At 35.9% G+C, this 26699-nt stretch overlaps 1 long non-coding RNA gene across 1 annotated transcript in view; it reads right to left on the bottom strand.

The window, feature by feature from the left end:
• Nucleotides 1–26699, bottom strand: part of LOC131699460 (uncharacterized) — a 55225-nt gene that overhangs the window by 8882 nt on the left and 19644 nt on the right. Inside the window, exon 3 of the long non-coding RNA XR_009308151.1 lies at nt 9666–9754. This is a non-coding gene — a long non-coding RNA (uncharacterized LOC131699460). The remainder of the gene's footprint in view (nt 1–9665; nt 9755–26699) is intronic.

Raw genomic sequence — 26699 nt, 5'->3', positions numbered from 1 at the left:
TAAGCATCTTTAAAGGAATGATATGATTTATGTATTAAGAAACTTATCTTCTAAACGGTTCTCATAACTAAAGTAAGGATATCTCTCAACTATTACATTCATGAAATCAGAGAAGAAAAACAAGCAGTGTACAGAATATTTTGTATCTTGTGAAGGTAATTCCAAGTGTAGATACCAAGGGTACCTTAATTAGTTATTTTTCTTCTGCAAAAATTGATTTCTAAATGCATAACTTAAAGTGATGCCATATAGTAGTTTTTGTAATTAATCCTGGTTCAGTGAAGTGTTGCAAACTCAGGATAATGGCTTATTAATGCAAGATGACTTGGACTTATTTCTAAAAACCCAACAAGTGTGAAAAATAGAATGAAACCCTACTTCTGTTTGTGTGTGACAATAAGTTCAGTGGAGGTGCTGTATGTGTGTGTGGTAAAAACAAATACATCAGAGTTATATTAAGGATATAAATGGTTACCCACAGGAGGTATCTTCATGGCAAGATGTACTCTTCCTTCTGTATTATCCAATGGACCCCAGACCTAATAAGGATACTTACTGAGTCTGCATGTTCCACACAAACCCTTCACTCAGATCAACACTGCCTAACCAGGCTGCCAATCAATGATGTCATCAAGAGAAGGGTCCATTTAAGCACAGACAAGCTGCTTCAGTATTAGAAACCTTTTTTTAAATGTAAACTATTATTTTAAAAGAACCCAGACAAAGTCACAGTACATTGCATACAAAGCACTACCATTTTGGCTATAAATTCCACTGCATTTGTCATCTTCCAATAATATTTACTACAGGAACTTAGCACACAGTTTTGAGCATATCATTTTGTTTAAGTACATGCATTAAATAATGTTTGCAGCTTTGGAAAATGGTGGTGTTTTCTTGGGATAGGTAGGTGATTTGAGTTTATTGTTTCCTTTATCTTCTTTATTTACAATGGAACAGTGTTTTAGTAGGATCTATCCTGTTCTAAATCACTAAAGATGGTACTGTATGCTCTCAGCCCGCTGTACTGCGTTTTGACCTGATTCAATTGAAATCTGCTTTAGAAAACTGCTTTTTAGCACACTTTTGATGTGATGTTTCTGTATAGTATGTATTACCCCTAATGACAACCATATTGCTTTTGTTGGCTGTGGATCTTTACCTGAACAGTTATTTCAGTTTAATAACAGAAGTAGTAGGAGTAGAAACCTTGAAACAAATTGTTTTATGTGGAAATAGTTATATTTGGCAGTCAATTTGGATGCAGGAATTATTTAGGCTTCAGTTACTACCTGTGCAATGGATTTGGTTGCAAAAACAGAAGCCTGTAGAGAGGAATAAATGAAGTGTCTGGAACACAGTTTATTCTGATCACTGGTAAACGTGTACCTCGATCAATGCAGCAGCTAGACTATGTAATGTATATGTAATGAATTGGCATCTCAGCCCGTTGAATTGAATGCTTAATATCCATGAAATCATTTCTGCAGAGCTCGCCTGCGCTACAGTTTTGTGGATTGTGTTTGGTGTATTGAACATTGTTGTCAGAGTTCATTAAGTAGTATAAGAAATGGATTGCAGCAGAGAGCCTTCAGTAGGTTGTTTTACTTACTGCACTTGCAGAGACTCATTGGAAGTGATATCACAAAATATAATCCAGACCTTTTTCCTTCTTCTATAGGAAATAAATACAGTGGTGAATTGACACGGTAGTTTACCATGCTTTCTGCATGCCCAAGCTCACATTCTTACTATAGTATATTGCACTAACACCACCATAGAAACTACTGCACTCACAACACTGATGAAGGCATACAGTAGGCGAAATGTTTTAGTTTTTAATCTTTCAGTGCACATGCTGCCATGTGGTCATTTCAATTGTTTTCTACATCGTTCCTGCAAACAAGTTTATGATTATTGGGATGACTCAAGATAACCACTGTGAGGGAAGATGGTGGCACATGGCCCTCCATGCAGGACAATAAGAATAATTACTTATCAGTTAAATGACAAATACCGAGCACTTTTTGCCTGATTTTATTTTTTTATTTCTGATGTTCTGATAAAAGCAGGATTTTAAACTTTCTGATTACTCATCAGATTCCTGCAGTAGCATTTGTTATAAATCTGGATGAGCTATTATAACACATTTAGCAATAAGATTCCACGCATCGTAGTTTATCAAGTTTGACACCTCAAGATGAATATAGTACATTCAACACTGGTATGTTTTATGTTCTTTTTTTGGAACATTCAATGAAGAATGTACACATTCTGCAAAGAGCAGGCTGCATTTATTCTGTAGCTCCAACCTAGCTTGAGCTTGCATGGAGAATCCTAATAAAAAAACTGCAATGTAGTCAAGATTGACATTCGAAATGACTAACTCTTTCAGTAAAGATTAGATCATAAAACCAATATTTTACTTAACAGAATATAGAATAAACCAGGGGGGACCAATGCCAGCTGCTTCTCAGGACCTTCTGATATTGAATGTGAGTGTCTTGACTTTGCAGATTACTGTGACATTACAGATTATTTACAAAAATAAAAAATAAAAACTATTTTGTTAACAAAGGTCAATTTATGGAAAAAAAAACAGCCGATTATAACGTGCCACGGTTATGTCTTTCTGTGGGAATGTGGCCACGCCCTTGTGGGTAGTTTGTTTATATGTTACGTGTTGTGTGTAAATGTTGGTGTATAGGCATTGGTACACGGGATATAAATGGGTCAGTGTAACACGAGTGATTTAAAAATGTAGATTTTTATTTAGGCACGAGGATGGCACAAATCACTTCACATGCTGGTTAAAATGTAATGTGTGGTCACGGGAGTACACTTAATTAATTCACATGCAGTTGTACCGAGATTCCAATTGAATGATTGATTAGCAATCGAGTCCCGGTACAACTGCATAAAAGCAGCATGTTTTCACTCACTCGGGGTTGGGTGTTCAGGGCGAAAGAACGGGAGAGAGAGGAGGTAATAAGAATAATAATAACAATAATAATAATAATAATAATAATAAGTGTTTCTCACCGTGTTTGTTCGTCCCTGTTTGTTAGTGTCTGTCCGTTTTTGTTTGTCTATTTATTTTGGCTGCAAGTGCCACGTCCTGTGTTTTGTGTTCAAACCTTTTATTTTCTGTTCTGTTTAATTATTAAATGCTGAGCGTGATCACCAAAACTCCACGTCTTTGTCTGTCTGTGTTACTTCCTGTTTCTGGTCTGACGTCACCCACTGCAGCCGTCTTTGTGACACCTTCATTTGAGGGCATAAATAAATCCAATTCATTCATTTTTTTAGATGAGTGAATGGCATTTCTGGCAGTCATCAAATAGTGTGACTTTTATCAAATCTAAAGACAGGAACTCATTTAAAGGTTCCATAAACAAGGTTGTGGTTTCATATCACATGAGAATCAGAGTAAACAGCCCCCCCCACCACCACCTCCCCCCCACACTTTCAAGCTATAAATCATCCTGTCCATTAATCTCCAATCCCACAACGACTCCATTAAAACTGTTTTTGTTTAGAGCATTGATTGTTTCTCAGTATGCCAGTCTGCTGAGTGCATCTTTATGTAAATACTCTAAAAGCAAAAGCGAAGGGATATAAAAGCAATTATCGGATTCTCCCAGAAGAATGCGTTCTAATGAAATTAGAAAGATGCTTGTGAACGGTGCTGAGCTGTGACACAAAATCAGGCAGGGCCACACAGTGTGACATTTGTGGTGCAGCACGATGTATACAGTACTGCAAGCAAAGCAAAGAGATGCCAAAACATTTTTTTTTAAAGACCTGACAGGAAGGTTGGACTATTTTGTCAAGCTGTCAAAAGTCCTAATTGCAGGTTTTCAACATTGTCAATTTGATTACTACCTAGCAACCTACTTTTAAAAGGCATCGGTGTTAATGGGTTAAAATGGACAACAGGTTAAATCTTATATATATGCTTATGTTCATACAGTGCTCTACTGTAGATAAATGTTCAGAATATCAAATTTCCTGTGTGACCACTGGAAAGTGGATCACTCCATCATGAGTAGGCACTTACCCGAATGGTTTTAGTTGTATGCCATTTAAAATAAACAATCATTATTCTTAGTTTGGACTCCTAATGCCACTTTACAGTGATACATGCCTTACCAGTATATTTTTAGCTGCTCTGGGTAAAGCTGAGTCTTTGGAAGTTTGTCAAGACAGACGGTGCTTCTATGGTAAAGCATCTCTGAAGACCACAGTAAGAAGATCAGATTAATGGAAAATGTGAAAGATTGCAGCCAAAGCTTATTTAAAAAATGACATCTGGGGAATATCAAGAGACGCAGTGCATTTGCATGTGGGAACATCGTCTAGCGATTCACTCATAGGCACTGCTTATTAAAATCCGAATACAATCATCCCCCCTTCTCATTGGGAACATCATCTAGCGATTCACTCATAGGCACCGCTTCATTAGAATCCACATACAACCCTCCCCAGAGTTTCCATGCTGTCAGACGCTGAAGAAGGGACAAGCCAACATGTTTGTCTACTTGACTTTCTCAGTTTAGTAAACAAATGCAACGTATGTTTTAACAGTGTGCCACAACATTTACTGTACATGTTGGTGTGTGTTCTGCATGGATTCTACTGTACAAAATACAGCTGAAGGATTTTTTTATTTTTTAACTTACAATTAAAACTAAATATACAATCATTTCTTCCATTTGGTATATAGAAATATGCAATATATGCCAACTAACTATTTAACAGGGGAGACATTGTTTGAAGGTTTAATATTAATATCATATGATTTACATTGTTTGTGACTCATTTGTAATCTGAATTCCTACCACCTTTTGTCGAGGTTATGAAAAAGTCATGGCAAGTGGATGACATCACAAACTGAAGAAAACTGACACTAATTTGTAAATCCACATAGAGGTGCATGTGGAGTTCTACTATATTACTAAATAAAACCATCTCTTTTGTGAGTCCCAGTAAAACATGATATCAAAAACCTTATTACAGATCCTCAATCTCTCCAATGTTGAACTTGCATGGCAATAAGTATTGCTCTCTAAAGAAATGTTACTATGAATAATGTTAAAAGCACTTTTCAGGACAGAGTCATATTCCCTCCCTTGCTTGTATAGATAATCCAGAATCACACAACTACCATGCAAGTGTATTATCACATTAGTAATAATTCTATTTCTTATATAGTGCCAAGAATAGAGAACAGTGGATCCAGCTGGATAACTGCAGTTCATATTTTGGCCAAACACATTCTTTAATTTATCATTTTGTTGGACTAATACTTTCACTATTGGATATATGCTGATGTTCTTTGGTATTCAAAAGAGGTATATTAGTGGTGCACAGTGATTTGATTTTCTTCATCATTTGAATACATTCTTTATGTTTTTAAATCCTAAACAGTCATTGTTTACATGCTAGGTTAATTTGTATACTGGTAAACCAAACAGGAAAAATTGTTTCCTTATTGTGAGACAGGGATAAACTCCATCCCAGAGTCTGTCAATGCATACAGTGTGTTTCTAGACCTCTGTTTGTTTATCTGTTTCAGTTCATCTCTGATGGATGGAATTGCAGTGCTCAGGGGTGGCATGCTTTACTTGCTGCCATCAAGCTCCTCAATGAGTTGACCTAATACCTCTGAATGTGGGACCTGGGAAATAACGTGATTGTTAAAGACATTGAAATGCACTGACCCTTCCCCACCTCCTAAAGGAGCACCAAGGGGTTAGAAGTATTGACTTGTGCATAGCAAATTTAATAGAATTATTTCAAAGAATCAGCTTTCTTCCATTTCTGAAGACCAACTGGTTGAGAACAGTCCTTACACATATGGTCCTTTCCATGTGACTTTGGGCCCCATCTTCCACTGTGTTGTAATGGTAAGGCATTACTCATTTCATTTTGTGATGCTTTAATTACACTTTCTCTAATTACACCTATTTAACATTTTCCTTTTACTCTTTAATAATACGTTACTGATATTATTATTATTATTATTTGTTTATTTAGCAGACGCCTTTATCCAAGGTGACTTACAGAGACTAGGGTGTGTGAACTATGCATCAGCTGCAGAGTCACTTACAATTACGTCTCACCTGAAAGACGGAGGAGGTTAAGTGACTTGCTCAGGGTCACACAATGAGTCAGTGGCTGAGGTGGGATTTGAACCGGGGACCTCCTTTTCTTTAACCACTGGACCACACAGCCTCCTATACTGTATAAGACAACCCTTTACAGTGCTTCCACTCTCCTCATAATGCCATTTCACTTGTACATGAGCTTGCTTTCTCACACATTAATTCCACTTAACTGTGTCTCCTGATTACACTGTTAAAATGAACACTGTAATACATGCATACAGTATTAGGATACAAAAATGTGTACTGTCAAGATCAAATGAGGTCCTGATCCTATGTCCTGTTTTGTTAGCACTGACTACTGGATCCTAGTATTTCAACTGTTGTGCTGTGTGTTGCCTTTCACAGGTAGTTTGGTACAATGAGAACTGAGCATTACCTTGCAATAGTGCATCAACTCTTGTCAAAAGCAACCTCGAGAAAGCCAAAATAAGGATTTGTCATCACTTTTTAGCATGAAACTGAAATTCCTGATATTTATGTTTGTGATTGAACAACTCTTGTCCTTAAATTATACAAATTAGCACAGACTAAGCATAAACATATCCCACACAATACAAAAAAAAATAGCCTTTTCTTAGTCGTATGCCACTAAAAACATTTGTTTTTGGAGTTGACCACTTTTGTTCTCATCTCTTAAGAGCTTTGAGACGTACCCTTCGGAATACCTTATATGTCTTGCCTTTTAAAGTCAACTTTTGGCATGACTTTGGAATGAGGCTATCTGCTCCAAAACATTTCATCATTTATGATGTTCTCAGTTTGACCATTATTGCACAAAGTCGCAATTCAATCATGTTTTTTTCTATTTACAGTTGATGCCAAATCCAGGCATATCGCTTGATCACAGAGCAGGAAAATCACATTGTCTTCATCAAGTTTCCTTGGAAACCAAACATTGTAGGTTATCAAACATAATACAGGTCTCAAATGAGTGTAACTAATTAAAAACAAAAAAAATGATCTTGTCAGAAACGAAGGTTTATTATACTGTGCTTTGACATCAAGGCAAGTACTTGGGACTTTTTGAATACAGTACTTCTCATTGAAGATTTATGAATAGAATGCTTTTAAAATACTGAAGAGTTCACCAGTTTGACTATGCAATGATCTTTGAATGTATAAAGTTACATATATAAAAAATGTATTCTCTATTTTAAAATCGTCAAATCAAAAAGTAGCATGATGCTGCCCTTTCACTGCAGTTGCACTGGAATCACCTGTGTAGAACTGTATTGTAGGAAACATGAATTCAAATTTAAATTCTTATAATTGAAATGTTATAGTAGATGGACTTTTCAGTCATTTCACTGGTCACTTTCACTATACAGGATCCATAACTTCAAAACCTCAAGTTAAAACTATAAGAAACAAACCCACTTATGAAGGTCGAAATGTTTGTCTATTTAATTGTTTTCTTGAGTCTGTTATAGTTATTTCCCCTGGTACATGCAAGTAGTAAGGGATTGGGTTAGGCACATAGAGCTATCATGGGTATCGCCAGTGCTTTATAACTTCACCATCAATGGAATTATGGCAGAGCACTAATGATCAAAGTTATAATACATTTACAAGAAATATTGGCCAAGGCTATATAAGTCAACATTAAAAACTGTTTGTATCCAATATAACATAAACATTTCCTGGCCTCGCATGAACTGTATCACAAATATTTGTCCTTTATGTAAATCTCTTTGATTAACACATCATGAGATTTTACATTTTAGGGTATTAGGTTACCAAGAATTCTGGCCCTGATGGTGGAACAGCATAAATGTTCACTTCTAAACCTTTTTTTTTTTTTTTTTTACCAGGTTTCAGTGCGGCAAGATTTGTTCTCTTTTAAAACCAATGTTTGCATTAGATTTTAAAATGTACATTAGTCATTGAATGCATAGCATTGCTGCTATATCTTAAAGATATTCCTCTAAACTTTTGAGTGATGCCAGTAATTTGTCCTGGAGCACACTGTTCTCATTTTTCATAGCACATTTTGGTATGCACTATGTACTGAATTGCAGTCCTCTTTTTTTTTGCTTTACTAAAAAGGCATTTCCTTTCTGTTGGTGTGGGGGAGACGACCTTCTAGTTAAAACATCCTCTTCCTTACTAGCAGAAAAGTTGCATGCAGTCTTTAATGTGTTATATTAGAGAGAGAGAAAAAAAAACTCATTTTTTGTTATTGCCATAAATATTGCATTTCCGTGATTGAAATACCTTCAAAGACTTATCGCAAAGGTTTCAGAATCCACCAGCAGCAATCCTTGTGTTCTAACCAGGATCGGTTCTGGTATGTGTGATATCCAGACATCACAGGATGTTCAAAGAACAGAGAAATACTTGTTGGATGCACATATTTGCAGTACAAAATAGAAAAGGAACTACACGTACCGCGAGTCTTCGGGCAGAGAAAGTTATCTTATACTTTATTCATACTTTATTCATTTGAGTCGTAGGGCCTTCGTTAATGAAAGTTTAAAAAAAACAGATGGTTTAGTGAAACACTTCATACGGATCGTTGAGCACATTTAATTAAGAAATGCATTTTACAAGGACAATGCTAAAGGCAAAACATTACCAGTAGAAATGCATTTGAATGCAGTTGCTATAGAAACGCTTTGAAACTTATGACGTATTTTAAATGGAACTGTCAAAATTGGTTCAAACTGAGAAGCAGAACCATGAATTGTTACAAAGCCAATTATCTGAGTAAATGTCAAGTAGGTGGGAGATGCCTATTTTACCTCATTCAAACCACTTGATTGCTACATTTATCCCAACCGTTGCTAAAGATTTGAATGAGCTATGCGACCCATACTGTGCAGTTTTCCTTTTAAATTTGGCTTTCTCCTATAGTGACTGTCAAGACTGGCCATATCAGTTTTTGTTATTAAATGAAGTCCAGATTTTCCAGATTTCATTCTACAGTCATACCATACCTCCTTTGTTGCTAATGAAGAGTATTGTACATTACTTATTCGAATTTAAATTATACAGAATAACTGTCATTCTTTTGGCATATTCTTTTTCAACTGTCAAGCCAATTACAAAGTGCTAATTACTGAGCTACAGTATTACTAAATGCTGCCAATTTTTCTTTCAATTTTCTGTTTACTTTGTATGCCATACTAGTAATGAAAAATACCACTATCAATCATCCTCTACACTAGACTCAGAGTGGTTAAATTATACAGCTATCTGGTAAAAAATGTTTTTTATCATACTGGGATCATATCTACTGTAATTGTATTTGTAAAAGATTTACCTTGGAATGGTTTAGAATAAGCAGTGTGAGTTTATCTACCCTTTCCCAAGAATAAGTGAAAGCTTATTACAAAAAATCCACTCTAATTATTGACTGTACTCTAACCTTTTGTGGTGCTATCAGACTGAAATGCCAGAAGCTGACCTTTCCTAGGTATTTGCTTCTGTATTAGTGTTTTGCAGTGCCCAAAGTATCAAAAGCTATTTGTCCATTAGTGAGACTTTTAGTCTTACCTGTTATCTAATCTTTTATATAAAGTCCTGGGATTTCCTCAGCAGTCCTCAGTTTCAGGGATTTTTACATTTGCAAGACTTGTCATGACCTGCAAAGAAATTAAGATTTGCATAGGTAAAAAGAAATAAATACAGGGTGTTTATAAACCCAAATGTTCCCGATCTGTTTAAAAGGTGGTGTGTGACCCCATTGAAAATGCTGCATTCCAGTGTTTTAGTGTGATTTCAATCATGAAAGTATAAGCCTTGTTGAATTGCTCTGGCCATTTGTATATGGCTTTAAGAAACAAGCACAGATTTGTGTAACAAACCATTCCCCCAAAAAACAAAGCAAAGCAAAATGAGCATAATGAATTGGATATGACGACATGTACTATGAATTAGCTTATGGCACATTTCACTGCCCATGCCAATAGCATCAAGTGCTTTAGAATATGCCATTAGACTCACTAGCTACTGGGGGAAACCTGAAGCTTGACCAGTTTTGATTAGAAGTGTTTCATGAATAAAAAAAAACGCAGCTCCAAAGTCATGTGATAACACGTGGCTTTTTTTTTTTTTTTTTAAATACTATTCCAAGTGTGTTACTTTTATTAATAATTCCTCCAAGGTACTTACAGTAAATACATCTTGTGATGATGCAAAAAGAAAAGACATACTGTTCTGGTAATAAATTAAATAGTTATCTGCATCTTATAACAGCCTAAAAGCCTGAACAAAAGGTACATTTTGCTATGATGGAATAGTAGTCTTGTCTTAAATGAAGCTCTGTGGAAAACAGTCTGTGTTGGCTCTGAGTTGCACTGTGTAGCAATTAATGATTTCAGGGCTCGGCTTTTTGAAAAGCATATTTTTTTGCCACTAAGATTTTAGGGGCAGCAATACTTATTTAGTTCTGGGGGGTGGGGATGTTCAAGGCTGTACAGTTTTGTTCTGAAATGCAATGTAATCTTTCTAGGAACTGTTTTTTTATTTCAGTAACATCTCAAAAGCAAACACATTTTAATAAAGACATTATGTATTTTCCCTAAACGTTTTTCTTGATGTAATTGTCAAATAAGGCTGTAGCTTTGAACAAACATTTCAAAGAACCAACAACAGATGTCTACTTCGTGCATATTTGTGATTTAATGGCTCGGTAGCTGACATGCATTAAGGCGCACTATGGTTGGGGTATGCACGAAGCCGAAACCTAGAGTTGTTTGCGTTGAACAGAAGACACTTTTCTATGTGACAGGTTGGTTGTTGCACATCACATAATAGTTTGGAATATGAACAGCCAAAAATAAAAAACAACTGTAACATCTCCAAACTTTTTCTTAAAATAAGATTATATTTCAGCTCCTATACATTTCCTAGTTCATTTTAAATTGGAACCATACAGGATAAAGTCATTTATTAAAACAGTTTGGGATGACCATCAAGCATTTCTAGGAAAGCTGAGGATTACATAATTCACATGATCCCATTAGGAAAGTGTAATTTCACATGTGCTTGGGATATTGTGAACTTTTTTTAAAATCTGATTTTCACCTGACAAGGTTCCTTTACTATGATTTAGAAATGTGGCGATTCACCAGGTATCCTATGTAGGCAAATTACTTCCTCATTTCTATATTTCATTATACTGCCAGCTAGTAGTTTTAATACGTTTTATGCTTTTAAGCATGACTAAAACTACATAGAGGATGAGAATGCCAAAATAATATGTGATGAACCAGAGAAGTGAAACCAAACACATGCTTTATTTTCTAGTTCCATGGTGAAATTGTACAGAAATACAGTATTTCTCCAGGACACTGACAATGAAACCCTGAAACCTCCACAAACATTTAAATAAAATGCATTTCTGCTCTCAGGGTTTCAGTGCTGCTTTCTTGTTTGAGTTGTAAGCAGAGTTTTTGATGTGTTATTCAATGTCTGAGTGAGTCATACTATGTTAATGTGAAAACAAGAGTGGATTCTAGCATTCTAATTAGAATTTCATATGAACAATTTTCAGCCCTCAGCTTCTCCAATACCTACTTCTAACAAAACACACTATTGAATTAGCATCTCCTCGCTTTCTTCAGAGCCAATCTCTAGACATATTTTCCAAGCCTCCAGCCCATCATTAAAAACACACACCTGTTATTCTAGAATACTTAAGCATCACATTTTCATAAGTATTTGTTTGATGTCACTTTAAACAAAACAGACTATGATTATAAAGCATGCCAGTAAATTCAAATCACAGTATTTACAATGCAAAACCTAAAATGTAATCTGTTCTGGAAAACGGATTCTATGTCTAAAAAAATACTTTGAGTGGCCTTCCTTAACTATCTATCTCTCTATCTATCTAATGATGTGTAACAGCCACCTGTCTCCTCACTGTACATTTTAGCACAGATTACACAATTGTTTTAGTTGCTTAAGCTGAAACTACCACAGCCAGTTTAATGATCTAAAGATGGTAGGGATCTTACTTTGTTAAAACCTGGGGAGACTGATTTATTTACCCACATATTAACATAACTGCATATAATAAAAATACAGTGAAAGGAGGTCCATGACAAACCAGGTGTGTGTTAAGATCTGCCACGGTCTAGATGATTAAAATAGACCCCACTGGTCATAAAATAACATTGCTCTACAACCTTTTCTCCAGTGAAAACAATGTTATCATGAAGTTAGTCCGAGTTGATTACAGCCATTGCTATACTTGTTCTTTCTGTAGTTACACTATTTACATTATTCAGTGGAAGCTGGACGAGATTTTCCCATGGATTCTTTTAAATAAATCAATTCAGCTCCAGCACATTCAGATAAACGGTGGTGTGTCCATCACCTCCAGATGTTTCCAAAGCTTCCTTTCTCAAATGAAAGCAGTTTCCAATTACTCACTTTTTGTTTGTATTAATCTTACAAGAAACTTATAGCGTCCCACTCTATAAATCATGCTGTGTAATGTTTTCTCATGAATTCATTCGGGAGCATTTAAAGTAACAACTACCATTATTTAAACTGTAGTGCAATTAATAAACCGCTGTTCACTTTTTTATATATACAATTGACAGTGTTTGGGATAATTACACTTCATAACTTAATTGTTTTTTTAATTAAGTGAAAAGCAAATCTTACGTGGATATAATGCCGTCAAATACCCAGCATGTGAAAGCAAATATTGATTTCCAGGAACAACCCTCCCCTACGCCATGTTCTGGCAGCTCTGTAATAATAATAATAATAATAATAATAATAATAATAATAATAATAATAATGGTTGTGTTTTAGATTTAAGTTGAACTTGCTCAAGACATTAAACAGATCATTTGCAATTTAAAGGAGCCATTTGCAATGATTTTGGATTAAACTAATTTCACAAAACCGTGGACATTTATAAGCAATGTGCTCCAACTGCTTTCTATAATTAGTGTAATCGGAATGCAAATGAATATATTTTGTAGCAATTAAGAAATGGGAATGAAAGGGTGCCCTTGAATTTAGGCGAAAGAGAAACAGATGTAATTTATTGGCTGTAAAATGTCTGGAATTACTTACCAGCTGGTTCCTGTATTTTGAGTGGGATTCATATTGTTTATTCAAAGCCCCTGTGTACAAAATATGATTCTTATCAGCGAACAATATGTGGCGTGCATTGCTCCACTGGCCGAACTAGGAAGCAATAATAGTGGGAAGCAGTATTTCTGATCACATTACATAGAAAATAAATAATGAGTACTTTTAATTTCAGCATCGGCGACTCCAACCAAAAACTTTCTGTAAATAAATGCCTATACATATTCCTTTCAAGAAATAATGCACATAGTATGCACATGTTGCAAATGTTACAGTATGCACATGTTACAAAAAACAAACAAATGACAGGGTGCTCGTATTTATGGGATATGCAAATGTTTTCCTTTCTACAATTTCTTTAACAGCAATTTCAGAAATGTCAGTGTCCAAAAAGGCAAGTTTAAGCCTGAAGTGCAAGTTTTTATTATTAGAAGCAGACAGGATAATGCTTTCCTTCTACCAGTCCTGAAATGTAAATGATGAATCTGTAGATAACAACATCCCTGAGTGTTTTACTAAGGGTATGACAGCGTGGTTTTCCTCTGTAATGTATGCCTTTACATATAAATTGAACACAGCTGTTGCACTATAATAAGAGGAGCTGAGAGAAGCTGCTATACAGAGAGCCACACAGTCTGTATATTGGATTTCAACGGTCCATTTAGCCAATGACACACCACAGTGGAGACCAATCAGAATACCATATTTTCAGGCACACACGTTAGACAGGACGTGCTTTAAGAAAGTGAATTGAAAGTAAAATCTGTGTGTGTTTTTTTTTTTTTTTTTTTTTTTAATGGCCATCCTTGTGTGATACCATGTTGAAACATGCCAGTGTCTGCTATCTATAAAAAATATTGACTGACAAAATGAAGAGAAATACGTGCCAAAACTGGCATGCAGTCTCCAATCTCATATGATGAACTGCAGCTGGATGTTGACGATGTTAAGCGACGGGTGATGTAGCATCTCATTTAAAAAAAAACACCTCTGCCCTCTTATACTTTACTACTCAACAGAATAAATCTCCATTTACTAGTCATTAGCTGTTAGAACAAACAGATGGGAGACACAGCCTCCCTAACTATGTATTGAACCAGCTGTTTGGAATCCATATTGACAAAGTAAATAAAAAAATGTATATATATTGTTTAAAAAGCTCTGCTCTATGTAAATATGCGATTCAAATCATTATGTTGAGATGACTAGAAGGTTGTCAACACAAGGTTTACTTTTTGCAGTCATTTCCTGTTGGGATTTTTCCAGAAACATAATAGTGTTTCACAGAATTCTTTAATTTTGAGGCTTCAGTTTCAAAAACACCCAATCATAGATCCCAAGGCTCTAGCTGAAACATTTGTCTACTTGCCTCTACTTTTTTAATACTATAGTTTTTACCTTTCTAAAATACACCATGGCAGTAGCTGAATGCACACAATCTTAATACTTAATTCAAATACATAACTTGTTCTTAATAGATATTATGCTTGGAAAATGAGAATGCACAGAAGAAGCTGGATCTTGGATGGTTGCTAATGACATCCTTTAATTGTCTTGTCTTTGTAAACAATACACTATCATACGATTTTGCTCTAAATTAGCATTACCATATTGCACATGCACTTGAAAACTGGAATTATCTGAATGTCATTTTATACTGTAGGTCTGCCTTAACCTAATGGTACATCTCTTTATAACATAAACACTTAATATATTTATACTCTATACTCTAATAACTATTTGCTGTCTACTTCATATGCCCATTGTGAGGGTGCACAGTATATACTTGGATAAGTGAACTTGGCACAATGTAATGTTGATTAATTTTCTTTGTATTTATTCTGGCTCTTTTTCACTATAAGATTGCTACCATTTGAATTTGATGCTATTAAATAATCATCATACTTACTGGTATTTAAAATGCAAAGCACACGTTTTAAATTACAGTACTGTAAACTAACATGGTTCATTGCCGACTTGGACCAGAGAATAAATAGTTTGTTATGTCGGGATCACAAGATAATTATCTAAGAATCTAAACAGTACACTTTGTCTTTGTCTAGATTACAGTACAGTCTGTATTATAGTGCATCATAATCACTCAGGTAGTTATATGGTAACTGCAGGGTAATAGCAGTGCGATTAGTGCTTCCACAGCCCTGCTTGTACAGGGCTTAGACAAACAATTAGCGACACCTGAGAAATGTAACATGCTTTCGAGTAAATAGACTGTCCCACATATGACAGAGAAACATGTTACGCAAATGGCATCCCTGACATGTATTTTCAGAAATACATGACAGTAAAAAAGAAGTTTGATAGAGAGCTCACAGTTGATACACAGCTGACATGTTATTTTGCATCCAATGCAGCTCAAATGAATGATGTTTCATTAAGAATCATCTGAAAAGTCTTTACTTGAAATCTGTTTGAATTGGATAGGAAAGCGATCATCTTTAACAACATAAATCTTTTTTGAAACTATATATCTTTTTTCAAATGAACCAGGAGTTGTTTTTTTTTTTTGCTTTTATGAAGTTCATTCCCCTGGCACAGGAGTGGAAGCACACGGGACGCACGACCATCGTTCATTTCTCCAGAAGGCAAAATAAAGCTAATTGTGAGCGTTTTTTAAACTCTATCATGCATTTTGTTTTGACAAACCTTTTCAGGTGTTGATTTCCTCACCTCTAATGAAAAATGCATAGTGTCTAGTGAGCTGCAAGTTATTCAATTGCAACCTTACTTCATTTTTCAATTGTTAATTATTACCACAAGCAATTATTTTAGCAGTGGCATAGATATTTAATCTTTTGTTAGCAGCTGGTGAATAATTTCCACCTATTTTGCAGTTGCTGAAATTGTCATTTCATTTTGCATTCATTGGGAATGCCTGGCAGTTTCTATTTTTTTTTTTTTTTTTTTGGCAGATATGGTTTAAGAAATTCTGGCACGTTATATACTTTTTATAAAAAAAACAAAACAAAACATGTTGTTTATATTCCAGAAGATATGTTTAAACTAAGAAATGTTTTGGCTTAGGTTAATAGAATTCTGTTGCACCATTATTTTTCACATACTTTTTAAAATAACCAATATGATTATCCATTGTACAATGTAGTATCATTTCCATGTAATATGCACCAATTGTTATTTTGTTCCATTATTGTAAAAGGTCTATGAATTGAATACATTATATTGCTGGGATGGCATGTATTTTTAAAATGGAAGAGCCAGTCCACATGCAAATTGTACTAATTTAGGAGAACATAATTATTATAATACTACTTGATAATTATTGTTAATCCTGATAACCCAGAACTATATCCCTGTTTTTTTTTTAAATATCTATTATCAAAGCAACAACGGTTTTGTAGCAACACATCAACTTGAGGAAGTCTCTGGTACGCAGAGTTCTAATAAGAACGAGGTCAGTTTCGGGCATTCAGGACAGCTGGGGAAAAATTGACAAGCTGTTATTAGTATTGTAAAAGCTTTAGCAAAACTAAATCATGTTACTGACTGGATCTGTATACTTCAAAAGTGAACACCATGTTCACACAGAACAGAACAGCAGTCTATACTCTAAACCACGTTTATTTACAGTGCCTGACATCTCAATGTTTTTCTGTTGGTTCCCGCTTACTAAAACTGTTGATTGAAAGTGATTTAAATGCCTGTAGAATGCTATTTGCTAGGTCTGTATAATAACAGCATACTGGCATTTGTAACATGTTAATATGCTGACTGTTATAAAAGCAGAAACATGAAATATCTATTTTAGTTCACTGAAGTAAAACCTCTAAGTTACTTCTGGTTTAATATAATAAAAAAAATGTATCTGGGTGTGTTTTTTTCAACAAGCTACGCTAACCAAATTATTCCAGGCTTTTATAGGATTTTCTTGAAAGCAAACTGTAATGCCTCGATGATCAGTGTGTCCTGAAAAGGATTTCCAGTCTGGTACATCACAAGGATTTTAAAATCCCTGCTCACCTCCCTCTCACCTTGTGTTCCCGGGGAATAAGCCTTCCCCCTCCTGATCGCTGAACAGACTGAACCTATCCAGGGTTCTTTTGTTTTTTCTGGATAGTCTCCAATATGTTCCAGGCTATGTGTGCACCTACTGCAGCTGCTACCATTATTGGTCTGGAACCAGATCAATGGTTAGGTGAGCACATATATCTGAATAGTAAAATCACAATACAGTTCAATGAAACAAAGAGGGGTAATTAACTGTAGTTTTGAGGGAGAAGGGTGTGGTGAGCCAAGCCCTCAAACATTAACATAGTTCACATTTATCTCATTTATATGCACAATTGGATCTAATCAGATTCAGGCTACCAATCTGATGAATCGATTCCCAGTTTCTTCATACAGTACATTCTGCATGTAAACCCATTTTCAAGCTGGAGTCGGGTAGGGGTTTAATCAGATTCAAGTACACAGGTTCAGAAGCATTGATTCATCCAATTCAACCCTCAACATGTTTATAACCAAAAAAACAATTACAAAAGCTTTTCCATATGCATGTAGTAAGGTATGCCTCTGGAATAATGCTATGCATTATTAGTTGGATTCACGAGTGGACAGGGTGGTCTGCTTTCATTCAAACTTCAATTCAGACTCTAGCTAGTCTACAGTAAATGAGTACTAGTCTGGGACAATCCAGCCACCTGTTCGGAGGCTGGGAGGATTCCCTGGGACCAGACATAGCTGATGAGTCCCAGAACTCTCTGCTGCTGGAGAGGGGGGGGGGGGGGGGGGGGGGCTGTTGTTCATTTATTCCACTTGGTTTGATTAAGAGTATGATGTGTATTATGAAATGACCTACGGGAACAGAACTCTCTGATTGGCTGTTATTACAGAACATCACACTGGTTGGATCTTGACTATGTGTTTTTCTTACACCCAAAGTGTACATTTTCTATTCCAATAAGACTTATTCAAAACTGCAATAAAACACTTCAATAAGAAGACGCAATAACATACTTCATAAGACTAATCACAGCAATGCACACACTGTCTAATTGACTAAACCCAATAATTCCCATGTACCCGAATGGCTGAAATCTACTTCCCCTATCCTCTTTAATAAAATATAAACACATTATTTGTAGTTTTGTTGCTACTGTGCAGTTACCACTGTATTCAACTCCAGGTGTAATTACAACAAAAGGATCTGGAAAATGAAACTACAATGTAATTACACACGTCATAACAGCTTAGTTACATAATATGCTGTTGCATGTGTAATAACAGTATAAGAAATGATACAAACATTGCAACAATATACACAACAATATGTTTTCATTTTAACACAGTTAAAACTTCCTAATGAAAGAGATCTTAAAAAAACAGTTAAGCCACTTTAGCACTTAGTAAGAACCCTGTTTATATTTAATAAAGTCCCATAAGTGAGTTGTGGGCAGTGTCTTGCAGTGAGCTTTGTCACAACTTACCACAAATACCATAACTGTTAGTCTTTCAGCTGCAGACAAACGCAGATTGGTTGGGGTAATATCTGCCTCACTGTTCTCAAATCAAAACTATTTTGTGGGAATGTACTTATCTGTAGCTCCTTTGGAATATTCTTATTTTAGGCTTAAGTAAGCTCACGTGAGAGGTCACAGAGCTTACAGAGGACAAGTGATCTGCTGGGTAAAAATTTATTTACAAACTATACTCAGCTCCGGAGATTAATTTTCCCACAGTGCTGATGTCATGTAAGATACGTTCTCACAGCTGCATTACAAACTGTAACATTGCAGAATCGACTGGGTTTGTTACTGTTTAGATTTTTTTGTTAGGAGGTATTGTTATTTGAAAAAGGAATAAAGAAAAACCTGTTGCTCATCTTCAGAAATATCTTTCAAAAGTGTATTTAAACAGCCTAGCCAACCCAAACAGAGTGTTTGAGGTCAGCATCATGTCATATCCAAGCCAATAATGGATTATTTGTTACTAACACAGGAAATAACACAGAGAAACATTGACACTGCAAAGTCACCAAGATGAACAAGTCTGCCCAGAACAAATCCTCTTCTAACCTTATCATCCATACTAGCCTGGGAACACCACTTAATTATAGACAAGCTGTACAAGTTCTCTCATGTTAAGGGATGAGTTCGTCCACCCAGTGTCTGTAGAACTTCATCTATGCAGTATTGAATTGGTAGGTTTGTGAAAAACCACTCCCTTAGTGAAGGCATATTCTGCAATATTGCAAAATGATGTTGATAAAACTGCCATAGTAAATCTGCATGCTATTTTTGTAGTTTATTATGCTTTTATTGCATTTACTGTACTTTACCATGCTTATCACACTTGCTGACTGTGTAAGGAGGCATACCTTTTACACATTTTAGAAGAATCTCTGTGCGTTATGTACAGTTTGCATGTTATATGGACCGAAAGAACAGTATATACAAGGAGACATGTAACTCAAAAAGGCTCGGTCATGTGTGCTACATGTGGTTTACATTATACACAGGGTGCTTGCTATAGTTTAAAAAGGACAGTATTTTGGAAACCAGCAGACAGGGCATTGGAGTAATCAATCCTGGAGAAAATGAAAGCATGTCATTATTTCTCAGCAATAGGTTTAGTGAGACAGGGTTTTAACCAGACGTACTATTTGAGAATGCAGAGCCTGAAATTGTTCCCAGCAAAAAATTACATGTTAGCCTGTTCAGGAGTGTGTACAATACCATCATCATTATCCAGCAAGTCTGTCTGTGCTTATATTAGGGTACTTCATTTCCCCCGGTAATATTAGCAGCAGTTTGACCTTGTGTGGATTGCTGGTGTTGAATCAGCATTTCTTAAAACGTTTTCCACAACTGTGATTGCACTGGAGTTAATTCGGTGTAAATTTGAATCTATAAATAATTGAAAATCATATTTTGCATCATTGGAGGTCATGGCACTTACTCTGCAAAGAATGATGAGAGATTTAAGCAGCATTGTGACGTGACTTCAAATATAGCCGTTCTGCACAAACCAAAACAGAAACCCTGCAGATAACTCTTGCAATATTGCACGTAGCTGACCTCCAAAAGCTGTCCATGTTTTTGTCCACCTAGACTTTTAACCTCATATTTTTAGTTTCTCTGGCTATATATAGCAGCTTCAGCACAAACTCAGGGATCTCAGAGGGACACTAACATCCAGGGATGAGTGCAATAGAAGATGCAACATACTCATTTAGAGTGCTGTTAACATGGGTCTACATACTTCATTTTCTTCTTATCAAAACCAAACTGAAATAAAATATAACAAGCAGCAGTCACATGATCGTTTTAAAGTAGGGAACTATCAATTATATTTGTAAGAATACCAAAACCTGCAGGATTTCATTATTTTAATCGTATATTATTTGTAGCATATTTAAATTGTAATGCAAGTGAAGGACCAAAACATGAAGAAATACAAACTTCATGGATGATATAGAACCCTAATGAGTTGAATAATTACTTTAGTTCACATTCTCAAGCTGTGCATGTATGTATCCACAACTGCAGGCAGTATGTATGAAGTATGAAGTATACACCTGCAGTATGTTTATTCAAAGAAAAGACTTTCTGAAACTTGGAAGCATTTTTATTAGAAAGCCATGGATAAAATCATGAACTCAAGGCTCATCACTTACAGTACTTTATTGCAAGGTTATTGGTTGTTACAGTTGAAATAAAAAGGCAAAATAACGAGATAAAAAAATTCAATCCTCTTTAGCCATCGACTTTGCAATTCCAAACTGCATGAAGAGAACGTGCATTTCAGTAATAATATGTTCATTATTGTTTTACTCATCTCTGAGTGTTTGCATACTTCATTAGGTTTGAACTGAATCATCACAGCATCAACAAAATGTAAAGATAAAATGTGATGATCAGGTCTGGACTCAAACACAAAAGAGCTATCTACTGAGAAACAGCAGTCTGTGGGTATGGGAAACACATTATGGGAAAATGTGCCACAGTTTGAAAAACACAGTCATTTCTGTTCATGATTTATGAACTAGATCATTTTAAAGAACTCACTTTACAGAAAGCAATCATACATAATGAATCCTGTCTGTATGACTGGATTAATATGAAGTATTTGCACACAAAATATTCTCAACAGTAATAACGTTACAAAAGCCAATAATGAAGTAAGAAAATGGAAAGCATTGGTAAGCAGTTCTTTAGCTCATGCCACTCATGTGTAGAGTACTTTACCATGCTTTCGTATGCTTTAAGCATTTTCACTACTTGGCTAATCCAGCCTGTGAGTTACTGCCAATGCTGTGCACGGCACAGTATCAGATTAGGAAAGATCTGTATGGGAATCAAAACAAAGTTTTAAGCAATTGCATTTGAATTAATGACACTTCTTATAAATTGTTACCAATTTATTTGACCCTTTTTATAGCCAATATTGATCTACTTTTACCCAACTACAAAAGCAAACACAAACGTAGTGATAAGAATCTTGTTGAAGAGACAGAGGAGAGAGGCTAACTCTGCAGGACACAAAGCTGTCCAATGGGTAGCTGCAGCTGTTCCAGCGGAGAGTTTCTGAGGCCTACAGTGAAAAAACAAATAAATCTAGGGTTGTTCCCATCAGCGGGCTCCATGGAGGTGTCACTGTGTCAGTAGCTTCACAGAACGGCATTATCAATGGTCACGCACATTCCCACTCTCTCAGTAGCCACAGACACACAGGAAAGGCTGGGGACAGCCAGAACTGTCTGACCCTGGGGCCTCAGAGGAATAGCTATTAGCAACCGCGAGCGTCCTGGGTGTGTGAGCCGCTGCATGTGAGTTTCCTATAATCTGTCAAGCTGTTTTATCAGCAGTATATCTGGAGTCTGCACATGCAGGGCCTGATTCTCAAGGTCTGGTAACATTTCTTGGAGTAGCTCTTCCTTTATTAAGCTTGGTAAACAAATGAAGTTGCATTTTATGTAAATGTACTAAAATGTCTTTAATTAACTACACAAAGCAGATAATAATTATAGAAAAAAAATGTGATTTTTTTTTTTTTAATTAATAAAATTAATAAATTGCTTAAAAATACATTAACACAATATAAATGTTAAAATTGTCCATACGGTTCCATGCTTGTATTATGCATCATGGTTACCGTACTGCAGTTCACCTTGGCTTTCAGCATGCTTTACCACCATTTTAACACTTTCACCGTGGTATTCTGTACTAAATAGTACAGTTTAATTTAAGCAATGTACATTCTTGTTGTCGGTCCAAACCCCTAGTAATAAAAACAACATATAAAGATACACACAAGTCTATAAAACGTATAAGAAAGTCAGAGACACAGCAGAAGAAACTGTTATGCCAGTTACATGGAGGATATCTGTGTGCAACTCTTAACCCAGCGTTGCCACGTGTCAAGTAGTGTACAGCAGTGTATTTAATAATCATTAAGAGGCACACAGGCGCTGAGCAGAGGCACTTTTTATTGTTGTTTGGTTGCAGATATAAAACAGCCACCTACTGTAGTTCACAATATCTCCACAGAGAATGCTGCAGAATTTATAACGAGCCACCAAGTAATGCAAATACTCGTTAATCTCACACTATGAAGCTGGGACCAAAGCAATTCATTAGCTGATCTCCCATATGCCTTACACAGCGAGACCCGGAATAAAGTTCACAGTTAAATATGCTGTTCCAAGTTGGTTTAAGAACGCAGCTACTTTGTTATTTAATCAGATATCTTAGAGCTTGATGTATTATGAATGCTAAGTCACCAATCAGCACTGACTTGGACTGAGGAATGAAGAATACTGTTATAACGTTATAAAGGCTGCTTTCTAAAGATATAGTGTCAAGATGATGTATTTTTAGCTCACATTTAACATACCTCTCATAGCTACTATATATATAAAATGTACAGTAGAGCCAAAATACCCATTATATTTGTATTTTTAGTACTGTTTAAAATATCAACCTAAAATGCAGTTTAAAGTCAAACTCCCTTATAAATGATTTATTTTGAAGTTCCTATTGAAATGTCATCGTTTTTTGTTAAATAAAGTTGTGTCAGAACCAGCAGTGTTTTACCTTTTTGCTGCTTCCTTCTATACAGTGAACAATGTTTAACCCTTTAAGGTACAAGAGACGTGACCCATGAAGACAATAATGTTAACGTTCTTATTTTTGCAAAGAAGAGCACGAAACAGAGTTTCAAATGTATTGACAGTTTGATTTGGCCATCCCAAATGGTCAGTTTCCTTGTGATATTTGAGTCACTCTCAAATGTGTTTTAAGAAGAAACCGTTTGAACAACCTCTCAATCCCTCGCGTACCTTAAAGAGTAAGTAGTGGGGTTCAGAAATATAGCATTCCATGTCCCCATGTGTTGCTACAACTATTAATAATGTACCTGTCGTTTTTCTTTTCATTGTTAACATCCTGTCAACTTATTACACTTATAATCTTAAAGGGGTTAATTGGGGGTGGGGTGGGGAGGGGTGGAGAAATGTTTTTTATAGCCTCATTCCTCTGAGAACTATTTTTTAGATCGCCCCCTACAACCTTTTTAGAAAGAAAATGTATAGAAATTACAAAAGAGCCGTGGGAAGGTAATGTAGAGGTCCACCACCATTGTATAATTGCCTCTGCTGTTCTATTAGATGCCACACAGCTTGACTCTCCGAAGCTAACCGCAGGCCGCCACTGCTGTAGATTTGTTATGGAGCAGTGCAGATGTGGGGAACGCCCTAGAGGGACCTGGACTTGCCGTTTGTGGGACTTGGCTTCATACTGAATGGTCTTGGGCTGTGGCCCATGGTGGTGGTCTTGGGAGATCAAGTTGATGCTGTGATAAAGAAATTCAGGCAAATTTTTCCAGACCCTTTGGAGAATTTAATTTTCTTCTCAAAAGTAGTTCTCAGGAGGGTCAGAGTTTCCGTGTTTTCCCCCGGATCCCACACATAAATAGCACAGCAAGAGGTGTACAGTATAAACAGCTTGCTTGATTATGTAGTTTGTTTTCACAGGGTATTTCAATAATAATTGTGTTTTTCTTACCCACCACTGTCCCCCTCTATTTTTCTGGACATCAGTTCCGGAACTTCAAGTATTATTTAACATGATACCATTCTTGGCAATTACCATAACAGATACAATGATCTGGGATAAAATGAAGAACAAATACCTCACTCAGTCATTCTGCATTGATAATAAATAACATTAAGGGAGACTTGTTCCGTATTGGAATCTTTGATCTAGTTTTTGAAGAAGGGATTGTTATCCAGGGATGCAAAGATATTTACTGAAAAAGGCCACACCCATTGTAATTGATCACTCTCAGAACATAGATGCAGTTTAGGGAACCACTAGATGACTTGCTCACTAAGAGTGTCTACTTTAAACCTCAGTAGAAACTCTGTAGCTTTTTAATTTGCCAAAATGATTCTAAATTGTACGGAGGCTGTGTGGTCCAGTGGTTAAAGAAAAGGGCTTGTAACCAGAAGGTCCCCGGTTCAAATCCCGGCTCAGCCACTGACTCATTGTGTGACCCTGAGTAAGTCACTTAACCTCCTTGTGCTTCATCTTTCGGGTGAGACGTAATTGTAAGTGACTCTGCAGCTGATGCATAGTTCACACACCCGAGTCTCTGTAAGTCGCCTTGGATAAAGGCGTCTGCTAAATAAACAAATAATAATAATAATAATAATAAAGACTATCCCTTCAAACAAGTCCCTTGATGTTTCTCCATTCAACAAGACTGAGCTCAGTACAAGGGCCATGAAGGAATAGAACTATTTTCAAAGTTCCAGTCTTCCATGCTTCTGTGTTAAAGGGGATGGGAATTTTTTTGAGCTGCTAAAAAAAAAAAAGAAATGTTCTGCACCAGAAAGATACCATGGCTACGTGTGTGGTATATTCCAGACAGTGTGTAGATACGTCCTGTAAAGTATATATATATTTTAGCTTTTATTATTTTGGTATACAAAAACAGGAGCAAAATGCGTGTTGGAAATATAAATAAATATTATAAAAAAAGATATCCTGCCAATGTATAATTATGCAATTGTATGGACATCAGTCAACTGGCTGCAGCTAATAATAAATACAAGTGGAATAAAATATATTTCTGTTTTTGCTCTGAGTGATTACGTTTTCCGATGTATTATTTTGTAACTCAATTATATGCAGCTGAATGCTTTCAGGATCCTGGTGGGTTGTCAAAACAAACATACTTGATGTGTACTGCGGGGTAAAGTTTAAGTAAACTTGAGGGAACTGTAGAAGTTAAAAATCAAAGTAAGGGTTTGGCTTCTCAATTACATCTCTGCCAGTAGTCAGGAAGTCAGGGTTCATTGCGAAAGGATACTTGCTTTGCAGATTTCATTTTCTCACTGTATATGTAATGCTTGTTTGTTGTTGCTCTGTGTATGTGTGTTAATTGGCCCTTTTTATTAAATATTATTCAAATTTGTTTTAATATTACTACAAGAAAGTACTACATTGTACACTTTCAATGTAATATTTGTTTAATTATTAATGAACATACAGTATTTTACTGTATAATGAACTCCGCTAGTGAACCATATTTCATGACTATACTATATATTGTATAGGTCTATTGGTTTAATAATTCTTTAAAACTCCTTATTTCAATTGTTGTAAGCATGCATTTGATTTTTTAGAATGGTATTTTGTTTGAAGCAAATGGTGAAGAATAATAGATTCCTGCTCCCTGCACGTATTTGATGCCTACTCTTTTTGATTGAAGGCCACTTGAAAGAATGAACCCATTGTAGCTAACAGACGCCTAGCAGAACAAGCAGCACAGCAATAACAGTAAGAGCTCAACTAGTTATTGAGGTGGAAAGACCCAGAGCCCAGAGTGCAGGAGCTGAAGACATCTGAAGACATTTCTAAGGAGGAGGTTAGCCATCTTGCATCGGCTAAAATTTAGAAGCCCAGTGTTTAAAGAGCTCTGTCCTGCCAGGAGTTTGAAAAATCCCAATTTTAGCAGCTTCTTCATAAACACAGCAAGCCAGTTCACATTCCAGTATAAATCATGATGCACCAGGGAAAGTGCAATGCCACCTAATTTCATGACCTGTATGACCCCAAGAAACATGATATATAGTACCTGCAGCCCAGAGGAATTCACTTACAGCCCTCCAAGCTCCTTTACTGCAAAACTTGAAACACATTACAGTCATTCTAAAGAAAATAAACTAGCCAAGATACTGTATGGCCAACGGTCTTCTAACAAGAAAACCATAAGACCTTAACTGCAGGCTTACAGTTGAAATAATCAGTGATGTTACTGAGGGGCTGTTATCCACAGTTATACTGACGGAGAAACACAATCACACCTCAAAATGCAAGTTTTTATCAGTCGTTTTTTTTTTTCATTTGGGGTTTTGTTCAAATTCCTGCATGTGGGCAAACTGTGTGGTTACTGATGTATGTGTAATATTAACCTAATAATAGTTAAGCTATA

Source organism: Acipenser ruthenus, chromosome 22 (assembly GCF_902713425.1).
Source record: "Acipenser ruthenus chromosome 22, fAciRut3.2 maternal haplotype, whole genome shotgun sequence".
Lineage (NCBI taxonomy): Eukaryota > Metazoa > Chordata > Actinopteri > Acipenseriformes > Acipenseridae > Acipenser > Acipenser ruthenus.
The sequence above is the reverse complement of the archived record's forward strand: the minus strand, read 5'-3'. Positions and strand labels throughout refer to the sequence as shown.